The sequence below is a fragment of the Schistocerca gregaria genome, chromosome 5, assembly GCF_023897955.1.
Source record: "Schistocerca gregaria isolate iqSchGreg1 chromosome 5, iqSchGreg1.2, whole genome shotgun sequence".
NCBI classification, from domain to species: domain Eukaryota; kingdom Metazoa; phylum Arthropoda; class Insecta; order Orthoptera; family Acrididae; genus Schistocerca; species Schistocerca gregaria.
The window spans coordinates 98547071-98565258 of NC_064924.1; the positions used below are offsets into that span (position 1 = coordinate 98547071).

At 40.5% G+C, this 18188-nt stretch overlaps 2 non-coding genes across 2 annotated transcripts; both read right to left on the reverse strand.

Moving 5' to 3' along the window:
• Positions 1–3256: 3256 nt before the first annotated feature.
• Trnas-cga (transfer RNA serine (anticodon CGA)) lies at positions 3257–3331 on the reverse strand. The gene has a single exon. It is a non-coding gene; the product is annotated as a tRNA-Ser (tRNA).
• Positions 3332–3555: 224 nt separating this feature from the next.
• Positions 3556–3630, reverse strand: Trnas-cga (transfer RNA serine (anticodon CGA)). Its single transcript has one exon. It is a non-coding gene; the product is annotated as a tRNA-Ser (tRNA).
• Positions 3631–18188: the final 14558 nt, after the last annotated feature.

Sequence of the window (18188 nt, forward strand, 5' to 3'; positions counted from 1 at the left end):
TCTGTTGTGGTCCATTACCTGTCTGCATGTCAAGAGTCAGCACAGTCTTTCCGTTGGAAGGACAACACTACTTCTTCAAGACTGCTTAGAAATCCACTACTTCCAAGTGCAATTTCTTTTATTGCTCAGACTCTGAGAAAAACACTGCAATTTTACTGTGATGAACGATCAGGACTGTCTTTGTGGACTGTGAGAAAATTTTAGCTTTTGACCAACATTGTATCAATAAGTGTGTGCATTTGATATCTTTGTTATTGTAATGATGAAAAATTTTATCAAATCATTATTGGCCAGTGCCCAAAACAATTTGTAAATTTTTTTGTGGGGAGCATGGGGGCTATGTAAGTAGGCTGTTTAGGTTTTCTTATTGGTAACGCCACATAGCGCTCTGTATGAAAAATCACTGGCTGTGCTGTGCGCAGTCTGTGGCTGGTTGGCATTGTTGTAATACTCGCCATTGTAGTGTTGGGCAGCGGCAGCTGGATGCTAACAGCGCGTAGCGTTGCGCAGTTGGAGGTGAGCCGCCAGCAGTGGTGGACGTGGGGAGAGAGATGGCGGAGTTTTGAAATTTGTAAGAATTGGTGTCATGAACTGCTATATATATTATGACTAGTGAGGTAAATACATTGTCTGTTCTCTATTAAAATCTTTCATTTGCTAACTATGCCTATCAGTAGTTAGTGCCTTCAGTAGTTTGAATCTTGTGAGGTAAGTGATTTGTGAAACGTATAGGTTATTGTTAGTCAGGGCCATTCTTCCGTAGGGATTTTTGAAAGTCAGATTGCGTTGCGCTAAAAGATATTGTGTGTCAGTTTAAGCACATTCGTGTATAATTGTTCAAAGAGGACGTTCACATAGACCAGTCGTGTATAATTTTTCTAAGGGGACGTTTCAATATATATATATATATATGTATATATATTCCTTACTGTTGTTTATTGTTAACAATATGAGCTTATTTCGAAGAATAAGCAGCTTTCACTCAATTAATACTCGGCAGAAATCAAACCTGCATTTGGATCGGACTTCCTTAATTCTTGTGCAGAAAGGTGTACAGTATACTGCTGCATCTATTTTCAATAAGCTACCACAAGAATTCAAAAATCTTAACAGTAATCCCCGCGCTTTCAAATCGAAACTGAAGAGTTTCCTCATCAGTGTTTGACCTCATGGGTCATTCCTTCTAGTATGTTGAAGAGCTCCTCGAAAAATTAAGCTGTTGCTTATGTTATATTGTTGATTGCGTTTACTTAAACTTATGTCTTGACTTTGTTTGGGTTTATAAACATTTATTTTTATCTGTTATTAGTTATATCTTGTAATTTCATGTACTGACACGTTCCATGACCTTGGAGATTTGCTCCTCAGTTTGGTCCTACGGAACTTGACGAGTGAGGCGAGAACAATGGTCGAAACTGCATATTAATTGTGTTGTAGACACACGCAGCGTACACAGCATAACAACGTAGCTCATAGCAAACACGCGTAGATGTGGTGTCAAACTGGTTGGGTCGGATAAAAAGTCAAACAACAGGTGAAGAATGACTTTACTGATCACAAAGTGCGCGTGACGTGTTTCGGAATTATTTCCATCTTCAGAAATCCTAGTGCGGAGGTGGCACAAGGACGAGAGCGTTACTAGTTGTGCACGAAACATGACGTCACAGTCATTCTAAAACGAGTCATGAATATTTGCTGACGAATAAAGTTATTCTTCACCTGCTGTGTGACTTTTAAAAACACACAGCCTGCTTCATTACAGATCTGCACGTATTTACTGGAATGGTCGCTATCCTCCCATGTGACTTTATGTTACAATTTTAGTAGTAGCTCATAGTAATTGCTGAAAGAGACGACCACCAGAATCAATGCATGCATGATACAGCTTGTAAGGTGGTCATGTCATTTTGATTTTCTCATGTTTTTGTCATTTGATTGATGTGCATCTCAGAGAGAGAGAGCAAGTTGCGTTATATTCAACAATCTTTTGTCGTGTCGTGGCACAGTCTTTGCCTCTCCACAGTTTGATACATTCTTAGTGGAGGTGTGGTAGGTGATGGACGTATTTAATAATGCTATGTAGTCTTGTGGTTGTATCTGTTAGATGACGAAATATTGGTTGTAAAGGACAGGAAGGATGATTATTATGTGTACATTAGAAACATATAGTTTGAATAATGTCATTATTTTTGAAGAGAAGAAGTTTGAGGCAAGACTGTTGCTCTGCGCCACTAGTTTGTTAGAACAATTATTGTCAGCTAGTTTACTTGCTCAGAGCCGAAAGAAAGACCACCCCACTTCCCTCAGTCATGAATCAACAAATTGATTGATTAAGCTGTTTGATTTTTATAGAAATTTTCTCTTAATGCCGTACCCTTTTTAAATCATTGTTCTCTTTGTTAAGCATAGAAGTGTTCAGATCTAAGTTATGTGTGAAGCTCACGTGAACTTTCGTCTTTTTGAATACATACTTCATTCTAAACTAGTTGTCGTTTCTTTCACAGGAAGAGATACACTCTCCATCCCACTGTTTATCATTACGCATAACCACATGTGGTATGCAATTGTTTGGAAATTTTGTTTTGAAATATAAGTCTAGTTTAGCCGCTATCTGCTTGCTGTTTGCTGTTAGGGTTTCGAAAAGTGTGCAACACTGTTGTCAATACGCAAGGTACGTGAAAATGTTGTCTAGGGCGAGATAACTGTTTCACTTCCACTGCGTATTTACTGTAAAGACAAGTGTATTCAGACCACTTACATTTCAATTCAGATTAGTTTATGTTTAGTCTTAGGTGAGCATACGAGTTTAAGTTAAATAACAGTTTGTCGGCAAATAGTGTTGGTAATTGTAGACTTTTATCGAGTGGGAGGTAAAGTTGGGTTAAATTTCCTGCAGAAGCAAATATAGTGGGGAAATTACAAGGTTAAAGCGCCGGCGCGATACATGCGGTCGTCACATGTACAATATGTCTGTTTGGTGGTCAGGGTTGTACACTGTGTATCACCCGCTGCCTGTTCCAATGTTCAGCAGACACTTGGGGTCTTTGCGGGAGGTGGGCAGAACTGCATACGCGCCGTTCCAATACGTGCATTGAGACTGGCGGTCATCGCTATGAACAGTTACTATGAGCTACATTGTTGCTATACGGTGAACGCTTCGTACGTCCATAACACAATACATATGTTTCCAGAATGAGATTTTCACTCTGCAGCGGAGTGTGCGCTGATGTGAAACTTCCTGGCACATTAAAACTGTGTGCCCGACCGAGGCTCTAACTCGGGACCTTTGCCTTTCGAGGGCAAGTGCTCTACCAACTGAGCTACCGAAGCACGACTCACGCCCGGTACTCACAGCTTTACTTCTACCAGTACCTCGTGTCCTACCTTCCAAACTTTACAGAAGCTCTCCTGCGAACCATGCAGAACTAGCACTCCTGAAAGAAAGGATATTGCGGAGACATGGCTTAGCCACATCCTGGGGGATGTTTCCAATGAGATTTTCACTCTGCAGCGGAGTGTGCGCTAATATGAAACTTCCTGTCAGATTAAAACTGTGTGCCCGGCCGAGACTCGAACTCGGGACCTTTGCCTTTCGCGGGCAAGTGCTCTACCAACTGAGCTACCGAAGCACGACTCACGTCCGGTACTCACAGCTTTACTTCTGCCAGTGTCTCGTCTCCTACCTTCACAATAAATATGAATTTCCGGCCATTCGTTCCGTATCTCAGTATAAACGGTTGTGGAACCCTTATCACCTGTTTCATTTTGACCCAAAAAAGTTTGGGACACCATGTACAGCAATCTCTATCCGGGGATGGACAAAAATATGGGAACAGAAAAACATAAAAATTGCCGTGATTAGAGTTGTGTAGGAAAGCCGTTTGCGTTCATAACAGCTTCCAATGGTCGCGGAATGGATGAACATTGGTGCTGTATAATTTACAGGGGAATCTTATACAATTCTTCCTTCAAAGTAGTGGTAAGTTCGGTAACTGTAATTCAGGTGCACAGCGACCAAGCTGATCACAGAGTCTCAGAAATATTGATATGTGTAGACTATGTTGAGCAGGGAAGATGCCACAATTTATCTTCGAGGTCTCAAAACTGTGCCTGGGCGATGCGACCTGTGTGAACAGGAGCCGTGTCATCTTGGAACACAGCATCACCAGTGGGGAACCAACATTGTACCATGGAATGGACCTGGTTAACCAAAATGATCACATAATCCGAATTTGCAGAGCAACGATGCGGCCCATCGAATACCACGATATGGCTATCTTGCTCTTTTATGGCTTTGGCAGCTTCGGCACCACATTTTCCTATTACGGGCATTTCCATTAATGGTGAGTATTTTGGAATTCCAGCTTGCCCTAGATTCCCAGCTTATGGACGTCCCTTCGTATTGTTTTGGTGCTGACAGATATCGAGATTCCGACATTCACTTCAGCAGTGACTTTCGTCTTATTTTCGTTACGATTCTCTTCAATGACCATCTGTCACAGTTTAGAAGCCGGCCGCTGTGGCCAATCAGTTCTAGGTGTTTCAATCCGGAACCACGCGGCTATAAGGTCGCAGGTTCGAATCCTGCCTCGGGCATGGATATGAGTGATGTCCTTAGTTTATTTAGGTTTACGTAGTTCTAAGTCTAGGGGACTGATGACCTCAGGCGTTAAGTCCCTTAGTGCTTAGAGCCATTTGAAACAGTTTCGAAGATGTATACCGCACAAAGAGAAAGCGGAAAACAGCGTTCCGTAAGTCACACACTTTCGTTTTCGTTGTGACAGCGGATGACGTTTTTTCGCTTTGCCTTTGTACAGTATAAAACTTCGAAATGGTGCCTCTAAAACCCCAAGCCCTTCTTGTACCTTGGTAACGGAAGCACCCGTCATACGAGCACCAACAATATTTACACGCGTTCAAATTCACGTACACTATGTGATCAGAAGTATCCGGACACCTGGGTAAAATGACTTACGAGTCTGTGGCACCATTCATCGGTAATGCTGGATTCAGTATGGTGTTGGCCCAGCCTAAGCCTAGATGACAGCTTCCATTCTCGCAGGCCTAAGTTCATTAAGTGCTGGAAGGCTTCTTGGGGAATGGCAGCCCATTCTTCACGGAGTGCTGCACTGATCAGAGATATCGATTTCGGTCGGCGAGGCCTGGCTCGAAGTCGGCGTTCCAAAACATCCCAAAGGTATTCTATATGGTTCAGTTCAGGACTCTGTGCAGGCCAGTCCATTACAGTGATGTTATTGTCGTGTAACCACTCCGCCAGAGGCCGTGCATTATGAACAGGTGCTCGATCGTGTTGGAAGATGCAATCCTCATCCCCCAATTGCTCTTCAACAGTGGGAAGCAAAGAAGGTGGTTAAAACATCAATGTAGGCTTGTGCTGTGAAGTGCCACGCAAAACAACAAGGGGTGAAAGCCCCCTCCATGAAAAACGCGACCACACCATAACACCACCTCCTCCGAATTTAACTGTTGGCACTACACACGCTGGCAGACGACGTTCAGCGGGCATTCGCCATACCCACACCCCGCAGTCCGATCGCCATATTGTGTACCGTGATTCGTCACTCCACACAGCGTTTTTCCACTGTTCAATCGCCCAATGTTTATGCTCCTTACTCCAAGCGAGGCGTCTTTTGGCATTTACCGGGGTGGTGTGTGGCTTATGAGCAGCCGCTCGACCATGAAATCCAAGTTTTCTCACCTCCCGCCTAACTGTTCTAGTGGATCCTGATGCAGTCTAAAATTCCTGTGTGATGGTCTGTATAGATGTCCGTCTATTCCACATAAAGACCCTCTACAACAGACGGCTGTCTCTGTCAGTCGACAAACGAGGTCGGCCTGTACGCTTTTGTGCTGTACGTGTCCCTTCACATTTCCACTTCACTATCACATCGGAAACAGTGGACCTAGGGCTATTTATGAGTGTGGAAACCTCTCGTGGAGACGTATGACACAAGTGACACCCAGTCACCTGACCACGTTCGAAGTCCATGAGTTCCGCAGAGCACCCCATTCTGCTCTCTCACGATATCTAATGACTCCTGAGGTCGCTGATATGGAGTACCTGGCAGTATGTGGCAGCACAATGCACCTCATATGAAAAACGTATATTTTTGGAGGTGTCAGGATACTTCTGAAACATAGCGTAGTTCCGACATAGTGTAGGACTCACAACTATGCGGAATATGTATTGTTCTAATTACGACTGACACTTACACCGCACTGAGGACATTGTACAAGTGCCGATTGTGGTCAAATACGAGAGCGTAACCTGAAGGTTTGGCAAGCATCTGAATTTATGTTCAAGCATGCGTTTCTCTCGGTGTTTCCATACTTTTGTCAAACAGTTGTGTATCTTGGTGCTCGTATTGCAAGCAGGAAATCTGGCCGATTCCTAGAATCAACGCTGATTTCTACGCTTTTCTGCTGTCAAGATGGGTGCAAAACTTTACTTTATCCTGCCGAAAAAGTGTCCTGAATCTTTGCTCGGCCACCTTCTCTTGCAGCCATGATCGAACTGCAGCTTCCCATGCACTTGGATTCCGAGGCCAATTCTTAAAACAGCATCAAGATGACAGCAGTATATCGATCCTTCAGTTTCCATAACGACATCCTCTTCCTTTCCTGCTCAGTGGAATCATAACAGTAGTTAACCGTTTTCTGCGGACGGAGGACACCTCCTGTGGTGGCTTGATGTATATATCCGCCAGAGCTACTGAAGTGCTGTCTGAAGATCACATGTATGCTGTAGTGTGGATGTGTACATTTAAACTTGATCTTTGGGGCTAAATGCATCAGTAGAAACAAGACAATACAGTTTTCTGTCATAGAAGAAAAGAAAAAATATGCCAAATTTCAAGGTCGAAAATATGTCCTCTCCACGGACTGGGACCTTCTGCAAACTCTACGGAGTGCAATAGAGCTGCGAACGCAGTCATCAAGCTACGAGTTCTGCAATCCATTTGGCCTTTATACACAATAATGTGATAAACTGAAGATGCGATTGCTACCTCTTGGGGCAATCCTAGGCTGTTACAAGTTGCTTCTACCGGCCAATTTGAGGGTGGTTTTGGGAGACTTCCCTCGTTCATCTAGTCGAAGCCCCGGATTACGCTTTTTCCAACCAACCCAAAAAATGTAACATTCAAAAAGCTTTTCATTCAATTTCGGTTACGCCAGTCAACATCAGAAACAGAAAGCGTGGAATTAACGCAGTAAGTCCATTAATGTAATCAAATGCGAAATGTTGTAAGCAAACAATTTTTTTTTAGATTTCGTCAGAGTTGAACAAGTGTTACTCAGTGTTTTTTCCCTGTATCTCCACTTTGTTAGACATCAGAGTGCCATTTTTGTTAGTTATCTTGGTTGATATTCAGATGTATTTGCTCAATAGTTCTGAGTTTTTATGTTTCAGATTTTTAATGGAATTTTACTGGAATATAGCATTTTTTATGAATGTTTTCCACCTATCGTTCATAACTCATTGCTTATACTGGATATAATAGTTGAATTAAAAAGGAAGGATCTATATTCATGTTAATAATATCAAAAGACTGCGTGCGCTATTGAAATTACAATCTGACTAGGTATCAAAGTAAAATACTTTGAAGTATTAAGTGGACTATTATCAATCCTCTGAGGTAGAACTGGTTTTGTATACTTCCTGTCGGAACTAGTGCTTGGAGATCGTTACGTCTACAATTTCACTGAGTCTGTTACATTAAATGTGTAAATTTTAGAATCTCGTCCCCTGTTCGATAATTGTTGCGCCTGCCCATGTGTACACGTATATCTCACTGCACAGGCCACTCTATGCTATGCAACCGAGTGTAGTTTGTGTACCACAGTCACTTCTCTCGCCCCTGTTCCACATGCGACTGAACGACTGTCGGCAAGCCTCTACGTGCACTCTAATCTCTCTGATATTACCTTCGTGGTATTTTAGCCAGACATACACAGGAGGAAGCAAAATTTTGCTTGCTTCTTCTCACAGCGCCTCTCTTTTAGCGTCTGCTGCTGGAGTTGGATGAGAGTCATCATGACGCTTTCGCTGTTACTAAAGGGGGAACATTCCCACGTATCAATAAACGAAGTTGATGAAAGTTGGGAGAGGCAGCAAAATGATGCAATATGTATCTTCTGTTTATGCCCAGTTTCGCTTTTGAGACGTAAGACACACCCTGAAAGGTAATTTAGCATTTTGGGTTTTAGAGGTAATGTCTTCGAAACGAGGATATACAAAAGTGATTTTCATATAGAATGTAATTAATGTTTTTGAAAATTTAAATTCAACTTCTGTAATAATTTGAAATTTTGCAAAGTACCCCACCATTATTAACTGATTTTGAAAAAAATAACTTTGTTATAACATAAATTAAAGAAGCTTTCATGCCACATACATCCCTGTGTAATAAAACTAGTTTCCGAAATACCATTTTTGGAAAATGACTTATACACAATGCGCTTTCTGAGTATTTTCAACATACCTAATTAAAATACTGTTGTGTTCATAGTTCCGCGTAGTCAGCGCGTACACAACTTTCCCACTAGAGCGCGCCCCGCTAAGCACAACAGCGCAGGCGCAGCGCTCGTCCGTCTCTGCTCTACGAGATGGCGCTGCCATAAAGACTGACCAAATTCTGCTTCCGCCGATCCGCGTATTAATATGTAACGCAGCCAATGAGATTTCTGCTAACGTAGAACCTTTTCTCCTCGCGGATCACACTCACGCAGTGATACCTGAACGCGCGAGGTATTATAACGAGTGTACAGGCCGCGTGTTTAGTCAGTCTGCATTAGTCTGTAGTCAAATTTCAGTCTGTGCCTAATAAGATTACCATATTCCTGTACATAGCCATGAAGACAAATGAATATACACTTTGTCAAGTATCAGAGATATGTGAGATTAAGATTAACGTACTAAGACCAAAGGAACTTCAGATTGTCAGTTGTAAATAGCACCCAGAATCAAGTTAAGTAATTTTATGATTGTTATTATTTTAATAAATGTGTGTGAAAATTAATCAAGTTCTGTTTAAAGTTGATCACCGTCAATCTGCTACTCTAAGCGTGCAAGTGGCATTTCTATCGTCTGACCTAACGGCAGAAGATAAGCACGCCACGACAAGACCACGAGACATATTGCTGACACCGCGACAAGTCAAATAATCTGATGGTGTGTGTACCGAAGGTCTTACAGTACGCACACCACAAATACCTAACCATAAATTACTATTCTAATGTTAGTTTACTTATATTTTCTAAATTGTTATTTTACGTTTTACCTGCACGGTTTTTTTATTTTAGTTTACCGTTTCACCTACGTGTATTTTGTTAGTTTACAGTAATAAGTAACTAATGTTATGATTGAAAATAATTACAGTAATGATAAGCTGCGGAGAAATGCTTAAAACATAACGCTTTCTTACACTATGGACATAAAATGAACGAAATTTCTTCTCGTAATATATTTGACAGAGAAGACGGACAAGACAATATAAAACAAAATTCAGCAGGATTTCAAATTGTCACCGGTCATCCTCTAAACATCCTGATTTGTACCCGGCATACTTTGGTGTGTTGGTAAACCTTAGCGAAGAAAATTGATTATCTACTAGTGACTGCAGCTAGATTATACTACTACTTAACTGGAGATTGACACCATAAACATTCAAGAGAACCAGATCCGAAAATTTTCTCACAAAGTTCTTCCAACATCATAAGCCGTATACATCTCACGATTATACCTGTGCCGTAGAGCGCTTTGGGGTCACCAGATGAGCAAGTCCTTTGTTGTGAGATATGATGGTTAAAACGAGTTTTTCACCCTGATTTTTCATAGTTTTAAAAGACACTAATCGTGCGTTTGGGCCAAGAATCGAGGAGTCTCCTTTTGAAGCCCGAAATGTCCTTATGACAGTGTCGAAATCTGTTAAACAGATGTCTGGCCAGGTCAAAAGATATTTGAAAGAAGTTTTATTTCCCAGTTAGGGAGAAATATCTGTATTAGATTCTTGGCGCTGTCAGTGTAGAGTACCTTACCTGAGTACAAGGAACTTGTTCACCTGGTGCTCTACGGCACAGGTACAGTCAAGAAATGTACACGGCTTTCGATGTTGTAAAAAATTTGTGAGAAGATTTTCAGATATAGTTCTATTGAATGATTAAGATGTCATTGTCCACCTAGACTGACAATATAATGAAGCAGCTGTCACTAGTATATAATCAATTCTCCTCGCCAGGGCATGCCAATGTACTGAAATGTTCCTGATACAAATCACGATATTTAGAGTCACTCGCGCCATTTTAAGTTCTGCGGTATTTTGTTTTGTATTGTGTTCTTCGTTGTGTATGTTACCCGAAGAAATTTCATTTATTTTATATGGATAGTATGAGACAACAATATGGTTAAGGCATTTATTTAGATTATCGTTACCGTAATGATTTTGTATCATAATAATGAGTTACATATAATTTTCAGTTAACAAAATACAAGCAAGTGAAATGGCAAACTATAAAAAATAAAAAAAATGAATGTAACATGTAAAATAGCAGTTTAAAGCATAAAAAATTATAAATAAAATAAATAAATAGGTTAGTAATGAATGTTTAGACATTTTAACTAGGTATATTGAAAATATTCTGAAAGCACATTGTGCACAAGTTATTTTCAAAATATCGTATTCCAGAGACCAGCTTTATTGCACATGGATGTATGTAGCTTGAGACATTATTTAATTTATGTTGTAACGAAAGCATTCATTTTTCAGAATTAATTAATGGTTGTAGAGTATTTTGCAAGATTTCAAATTATTACAAAGTTTACAATAACATTAATTACATATCAACATTTATACCAGATGCATCATCATTGCTAATCTATTCCCTACTAACCGAACATGCCAAGCTAACTTTTGGGGTGTGTTTTACCCCTTAAAAGTGAAACTGGGGAAAAAGAAAAACATACGTTTTGCCTCTCTACACAACCGCCAAGTTTCATCAAGATCTTTTTTGGGCACGTGTGAATCTTCTCTTGTAAGCGAACCAGAGACGAAACGCGCTGATCCTCTGTATACCTTCTGCATTTTAGAGCGAAGGATTTGCAGGCAACCTCATCTGGGGACGTACATTTCCTCAGTAATCTTAAAAAGAAGCTCATGTCTCATCTGATATTGTTACATTTGCACTCTGCAAGGTACCTTGTGGTGTCTAGCCGAGGGTACTTTTGGTACAACTTCTTTCTCCCCTTCTCTCTTCAATTTACGAACGGTGCAAGGGAAAAACTTCAGGTCTAACGTCTCTAATTTTCTCGTTGTGTTCATTTCGCGACATATGTAACATGCTGCCCGATTCTGCTTCTGACATACTCTCGTAATTTCAGTTGTAAAGGTCTTCTTGAATCTGTTGAGCAGCTTTGGTACTCTCGCATTTATTAAATGTTCCCGTGCGAAAACGTTCCACTCTTCGATGGATCTTTTCCATCTGTTCTACTTCTCCAACCTGGTAAACGTTGCAAATCAGCAGTATCCAAGAATCGGTGTTACAAGTGATTTGTAAACAACTCCCTTCGTGGATGAATATTTCCGTAATGTCCTCCTCATGATTCTCAGACTGGCATCTGGTTTTTCTATCCGTGGAGGAGCTACTTCTCCAAGCAGTAGCGGCTTCAGAACGTGGAAACTGACAACGTCCACATTAGCAGTGTGCAGACTCCACGCCGCTCCATTTATTTATTTATTTATTTATTTATTGTTGCGTGGGACCAGATTAAGGAGAAGTCTCCATGGTCATAGAACGAGTCATTACATGAAATTATAACGCGATTGTAGAAACAGATAAAATGAAATATAAGAAGCATATTCAGGCGACAAGTTGTTAGTTTAAATAAAGAAAATCAAGAATGTAACACTGGAATTTGCTTAATTTTTTAGCTCTTCCAGGAGCTCCTCGACAGAATAGGAGTGAGCCATGAGGAAACTCTTTAGTTTGGACTTAAGTGTTTGAGCTACTGCTAAGATTTTTGAGTTCTTGTGGTAGCTTATTGAAAATGGATGCAGCAGAATACTGCACTCCTTTCTGCAGAAGAGTCAAGGAAGTGCATTCCACATGCAGATTTGATTTCTGTGTAGTATTAACTGAGTGAAAGCTGCTAACTCTTGGGAATAAGCTAATATTGCTAACAACAAACGACATTAAAGAAAATATATACTGTGAGGACAATGTCAAAATTCCTAGACTATTGAATAGGGATCGACAAGCGGTTTTCGAACTTACACCACACATAGCTCGAACAGCCCGTTTTTGAGCCAAAAATACCCTTTTTGAATAAGAAGAATTACCCCAAAAATAATACCATATGACATAAGCGTATGAAAATATGCGAAGCAGACTACTTTTCGTGTTGAAATGTCACTTATTTCAGATACTGTTCTAATGGTAAATAAAGCGGCATTTAGTTTCTGAACAAGATCCTGAACATGGGCTTTCCACAACAGCTTAGTATCTATCCGAACGCCTAGGAACTTCAACTGTTCCGTCTCGCTAATAATATGCCTATTCTATATGATTAAAATATCAGTTCTTGTTGAATTGTGAGTTAGAAACTGTAAAAGCTGAGTCTTACTGTGATTTAGCATCAAATTATTTTCCACAAGCCACGAACTTATTTCATGAACTACATTATTTGATAATGTTTCAATGTTACACACAAGATCCTTCACTACCAAGCTGGTGTCATCAGCAAACAGAAATATTTTTGAATCATCTGTAATACTGGAAGGCATATCATTTATATAAATAAGAAACAGCAGTGGCCCCAGCACCGACCCTTGGGGAAAGCCCCACTTAACAGTGCCCCATTGGGACTGAACATCACTACCACTCTCAATATTGCGGAGAATGACCTTCTGCTTTCTGTTCTTAAAGTAAGAGGCGAACCAATTGTAAGCTACACCCCTTACTACATAATAGTCCAACTTCTGCAGTAATATTTTGTGGACAGCACAGTCAAAAGCCTTCGTTAAATCAAAGAAAACACCTAACGTTCGCAACCTTTTATTTAATCCGTCCAAAACCTCACAGAGAAAAGAGAATATAGCATTTTCAGTTGTTAAGCCATTTCTAAAACCAAACTGTACATTTGACAGCAAATTATGTGAATTTATATGCTCCAGTAACCTTGTATATACAACCTTCTCGATAACTTTAGCAAACACCGTTGGCATAGAAATAGGTCTAGAATTGTCAATATTATACCTGTCTCCCTTTTTATAAAGTGGCTTCACTACCGAGTACTTTAATCGGTCAGGAAACCGACCACTCCTGAAGGAAAAGTTACAGATATGGCTAAATACTGGGCTAACATACATACTTCAGTATTCTGCTAGATACCCCCTCATATCCATGAGAGTTCTTGGTCTGTAGTGATTTAATTATTAACTCAATCTCCCTCTTGCCAGTATCATGGAGGAGCATTCCAGTTGTCACTTTTTTCTACGAGCGCTATATGATTCCCTGCTGGGAGTAGGTTTCTATTTAGTTTACCTGCTATATTCAGAAAGTGATTATTAAATACTGTACATATATGCGACTTATCAGTAACACGAACATTCCCACTAAGCACTGATTGTATATCTTCTACCTGTCTCTGCAGACCAGCCACTTCCTTTACGACTGACCATATGGTTTTAATTTTATCCTGAGACTTAGCTATTCTATCTGCATACCACATACTTTTTGCCTTCCTAATAACTTTTTTAAGCACCTTACAATAGTGTTTGTAATGGGTTGCTGCATTTAGATTGTGACTGTTTCTAACGTTTTGATATAATTGCCACTTTGTTCTACAAGATATTCTTATCCCTCTAGTCAGCCACCCAGGCTGCCTGTTAGTGCTAGTACCCTGTTTTGAACGTTCTGACGGAAAGCAACTTTCAAAGAGCATGAGAAAAGTCTTGAGAAACGCATTATATTTATCGTCTAGTGTATCAGCGCTATAAACATCTTGCCACTCTTGTTCCTTGACGAGGTTTACAAATGTGTCAACAGCGACTGAATCTGCTTTCCTAAACAGCTGATGACTATATTTAACACGTGATGCAGCACAAAAATCTTTTAGAGTTAAAATTTGTGCATCGTGATCTGAAAGGCCATTCACCTTTTTGCTAACAGAATGCCCTTCTAGTAATGAGGAATGAACAAAAATATTGTCTATAGTTGTTTTACCGTTCCCTAGCGCTCTCGTTCGAAATATTACGGTTTGCATAAGATTATATGAATTAAGGAGGTCTACCAGCATCCTCTTCCTTGCACATTCCGCATCTAATGACGCCACTGGCAAATCACGACATGGTTATCGGTACCGATGGGCCTGCTGGGGTCTGTGGACGGAGTTAGTGTTTCCAGTGAGTTTTCACCATGGTTAAAACAGAACAGTAATTAATCTCTTTTCTACTTACAAGCCATACGTCACTTTTTTTGTATCCAGGATTAACTGGCTGTGCCTGTAATAATCGTTTGATTGCCAAAGGTGTACTTGTTTTTCGCTTCAGTCCTCAGGCGTTACAAACTTCCTATAGATTGCAGCATCGTCTGTAAACAGCCTCGCAGAGCTTCAGTAGTCATCCACTAAATCATTTATGTATATTGTAAACAGTAACAATTAATGAATTAAAATCTGTACCTGCACCAGGATTAGAACCTTGTCTGCTGCTTCCGAGGCAGATGGAATAACCGCTGCACCACTGTGGCACTGCAGCTACCACAGCTGCATGGATTACTCTGGCACGTCTCCCTCCCCGATAAAAATTCCAGTTCATGCCTCAGTCCATTACTGTTCCACTTCTAAAGCCGCATCAGTATTCCAGGTGTAGATTATATGTTAACCTTATACAACTGATATAACCACAATGCACCCATTGCTGGAGAGCATCTGTGATATTGATGCAAGTTTAGAAGATAAATAACAATGGGCTGAGGCATGAATTGGAATTTGTTTCAGAGAGGGAGCATGCTAGGGTAATCTGTGCGACCGTGTCAGCCACAGTGGCAATGTTGTCCAGCAGTTAGCACATCTCACTAGTAAGCAAGAGAACTAGGTTCGAATCCCGACACTAGTGTACATTTAAATTTATTGCTTCAGCCTACATCATTATCGTGATTATCTTTATGTAATTGTTTCAGTTTAAATAGCTCCACATGTGCACTCTCAGATAAAGGCTGTGACTGTTTCCAGTGACTGTTCGCCATTTGTTTAATCAAATAAAATGGGTCTTTCTGTCTATTTACACAATATGTGCTATACTTCTTTATGTTGAGAGTAAAATGGCAATCCTTGAAATGAATGTCAATCCTACTCTCGTCTTTGTTGCATTTCGCTAAATATTGTTATCGCTGTGACTTCCTTGTGTACGACAGCATCATCCAAACAAAGCCTCACGCTCCCTCCAATATCACCGACTGAATTATTTACAAATATTGAGCGGTAATGGTCGCATATCAATTCTTTTGTGTACACCTGAAGTTACGTTTAAACTTAAAGATTTCTCTCCGTTAAGAAGAACTCACTGTGTTCTAATTGATCGCAACTCCACAACCCAGTAACAAAGTTGGTGTGCTACTCCGCACGCGAGTGTTTCGTTCATTGGGTATTGAATGGCTTTTGGAAATCTGTGCTTGGGTATTTTGGACGAAATGAGCGCGCTTGAGTTTCACACGATCATTGTTTGCGCAACACATATTGATTCAAATATAGACTTTCGGTCTACAAAACAGTCTTGATCGTAATGTTGCTGTTAAAGGGTGTACTTCAGTTCAGCCTTAAAATCCAGTCCAGCTGCCCTTATAAATCTTCACGAATTCGTCTCCAAATCATGAGAGACCACACCCTGATTATCTGCCGTGTCTCTCGGTGATCATCGCTATCATCAGCGAGTCGACATTCACTACTGCATGAAGCCCTGCACTAGACTTTTCCATCCATTTTCGCCTTCAGCATTACATATCCAATTTGCTCATACTTTTTCTGATGTAGTTTTCTATTACATAGATGTTTTGGTCTTTCGTTTATCTTTTGGGATCCAACATCTGAGAGCAAAATGAGGACGCCTTTAATATAACATCATCAATATAGTCGGCTGGCTTTCATATACCTCAACCATCCATATTGGTGGATTCAGGTAACACTAGTTTATACCAGGTTGCCTATATGCACTTGAGCAAGATGTTGCCAATGATTATGAGCATTCAGTGACCAATCATTTCCCTGAACATGTTGCCATTGGGCACTGTGATTGTTTGTCCACTGCTTCCCATGATTAGCTTGGTAACCAGAATTAAAACTATGATCTTGTCATTTCCTTTTATGAGTTCTGATGGTTACATTGGTATTTTGTGATGTCAATGTCTCGCCAGATAATCATGCTTTTGGAACGACATAATTAACAAAATATTGATTCGTTCAGTTGTGATTGTTGCTCTTGTTGCCCAATAGCGCTGACTGGCTCAACAGACTGTATTAACACTCCAGTATATTACGATATATAGAATATAGTATAGACAAAGTCCTCTAGGTTTGTCTCGGGTGCATGAATCACTTTGTTCCTAATTTCTACAGGCTAGCTTTGCCTTAAGAATTCGAAGTGCATCCCCGTGTGATATGGGCTCATCCCAATACTCTGTTTTGTTAAGGTCTTTCTCTAAGTACCTCCGTAAACTACCTCAGTGTGTATGGAAGGGTTCGAAGTTAAAAACTTCCTACCTGAGGCTTTCTTGTATCCCTACCGACCAACACTTCGAGAGAAACGCTCTGTCGAACTGTTCTTGGCAGTTTTTGTCGCCCATAAGGCGGCATCACTCTGGAAAAATCCTAGAAGGCACTGTATCTTTTGCAGATAAGATCATTTTCTCGGCAATGCATCACTCAACGAATGTATAAACACAGCCGGCCGATGTGGCCGAGCGGTTCTAGGCGCTTCAGTCTGGAACCGCGTGACGCCTACGATCCTGCCTCGGGCATGGATGTGTGTGATGTCCTTAGGTTAGTTAGGTTTAAGTAGTTGTAAGTTATAAGGGACTGATGACCTCAGATGTTAAGTGCCATAGTGCTCAGAGCCATTTGAACAATTTTTATAAACACAATGGGATTAAGTCCTTTCTTTTCCCCGCGAAAAGACTTGGAACTGCCTTTGCTTGATTAAACCCTCTTACAGAAAACTGAAGAAAGATCAGGTGCTGCACCCACAACGCATGATACGTCTATGGGTGGCTGGTTGCTTAAGATCTGACTACCAAACTGAAGTATGTTGTCGTGCATGTCATCTGATGCACGCTCTACTGACTTGGTATCTTGAACTACATCTTTAAGATTGGTCAATTCTTTCCCCATATCATTTACCTGACTTGTGACTGCATTATGTAAGTCCACCAAAATATTTGCCTATAGTTGATTTATTGTTACCTAATTCAGATTTTATTCGTATATTTGAACAGTTGTGTTCAGATGACACTTCAGCACTAATCTGTTTCAGAGCAAGTTTAAGCTCATAATCTAATTTTTCTTGAATTAGAATATCGTTTTCACATTTCCAAGTTGCAAGTTCAAAAGCAGCTTACTGACTCTGTAGTTCAAATTGTACCGTTATTTTTGTTTGGTTTTGGGCAGCCACTTCATGTACTCTCGTTGATAGCTGCTGAACATTTTCACTTGGCGTAGATTGTGATGAACGTACAGATCCTATTTCGTCTGGCAATCTCTGTACCATTTCAGGTAGGCTCTCTTGTGCGGACTTATGTTCCATGATCTGAGATTTCAGGGCATCCTGCTTATTGCCTAGTTCTTTAGCAACAGCTTCCTTCTCATTGCCTAGTTTTTGAACACGGTTATTGGCAATATCTTCCCTTTTTGATGGCATTTCCATCTGTGCATTCGAAAACTTGCTTTCATATTTCAGGACGGTGTACATTGTAAGAGCCATCACTTACACTTGTATAAATAGACCCGTTAATGCTCCCACATGTCGATTCATTTGCGGTACATTTTCATCACCAGCAACGCGTGATTCTACTGCACTTACGGGTTACTCAATACTTTCACTCGTTGGATCGACAAATTCGTCACCATTGAGATCCAAGCCAACATCACTATGTTCATGAGATTCCATAAATACTTGTTT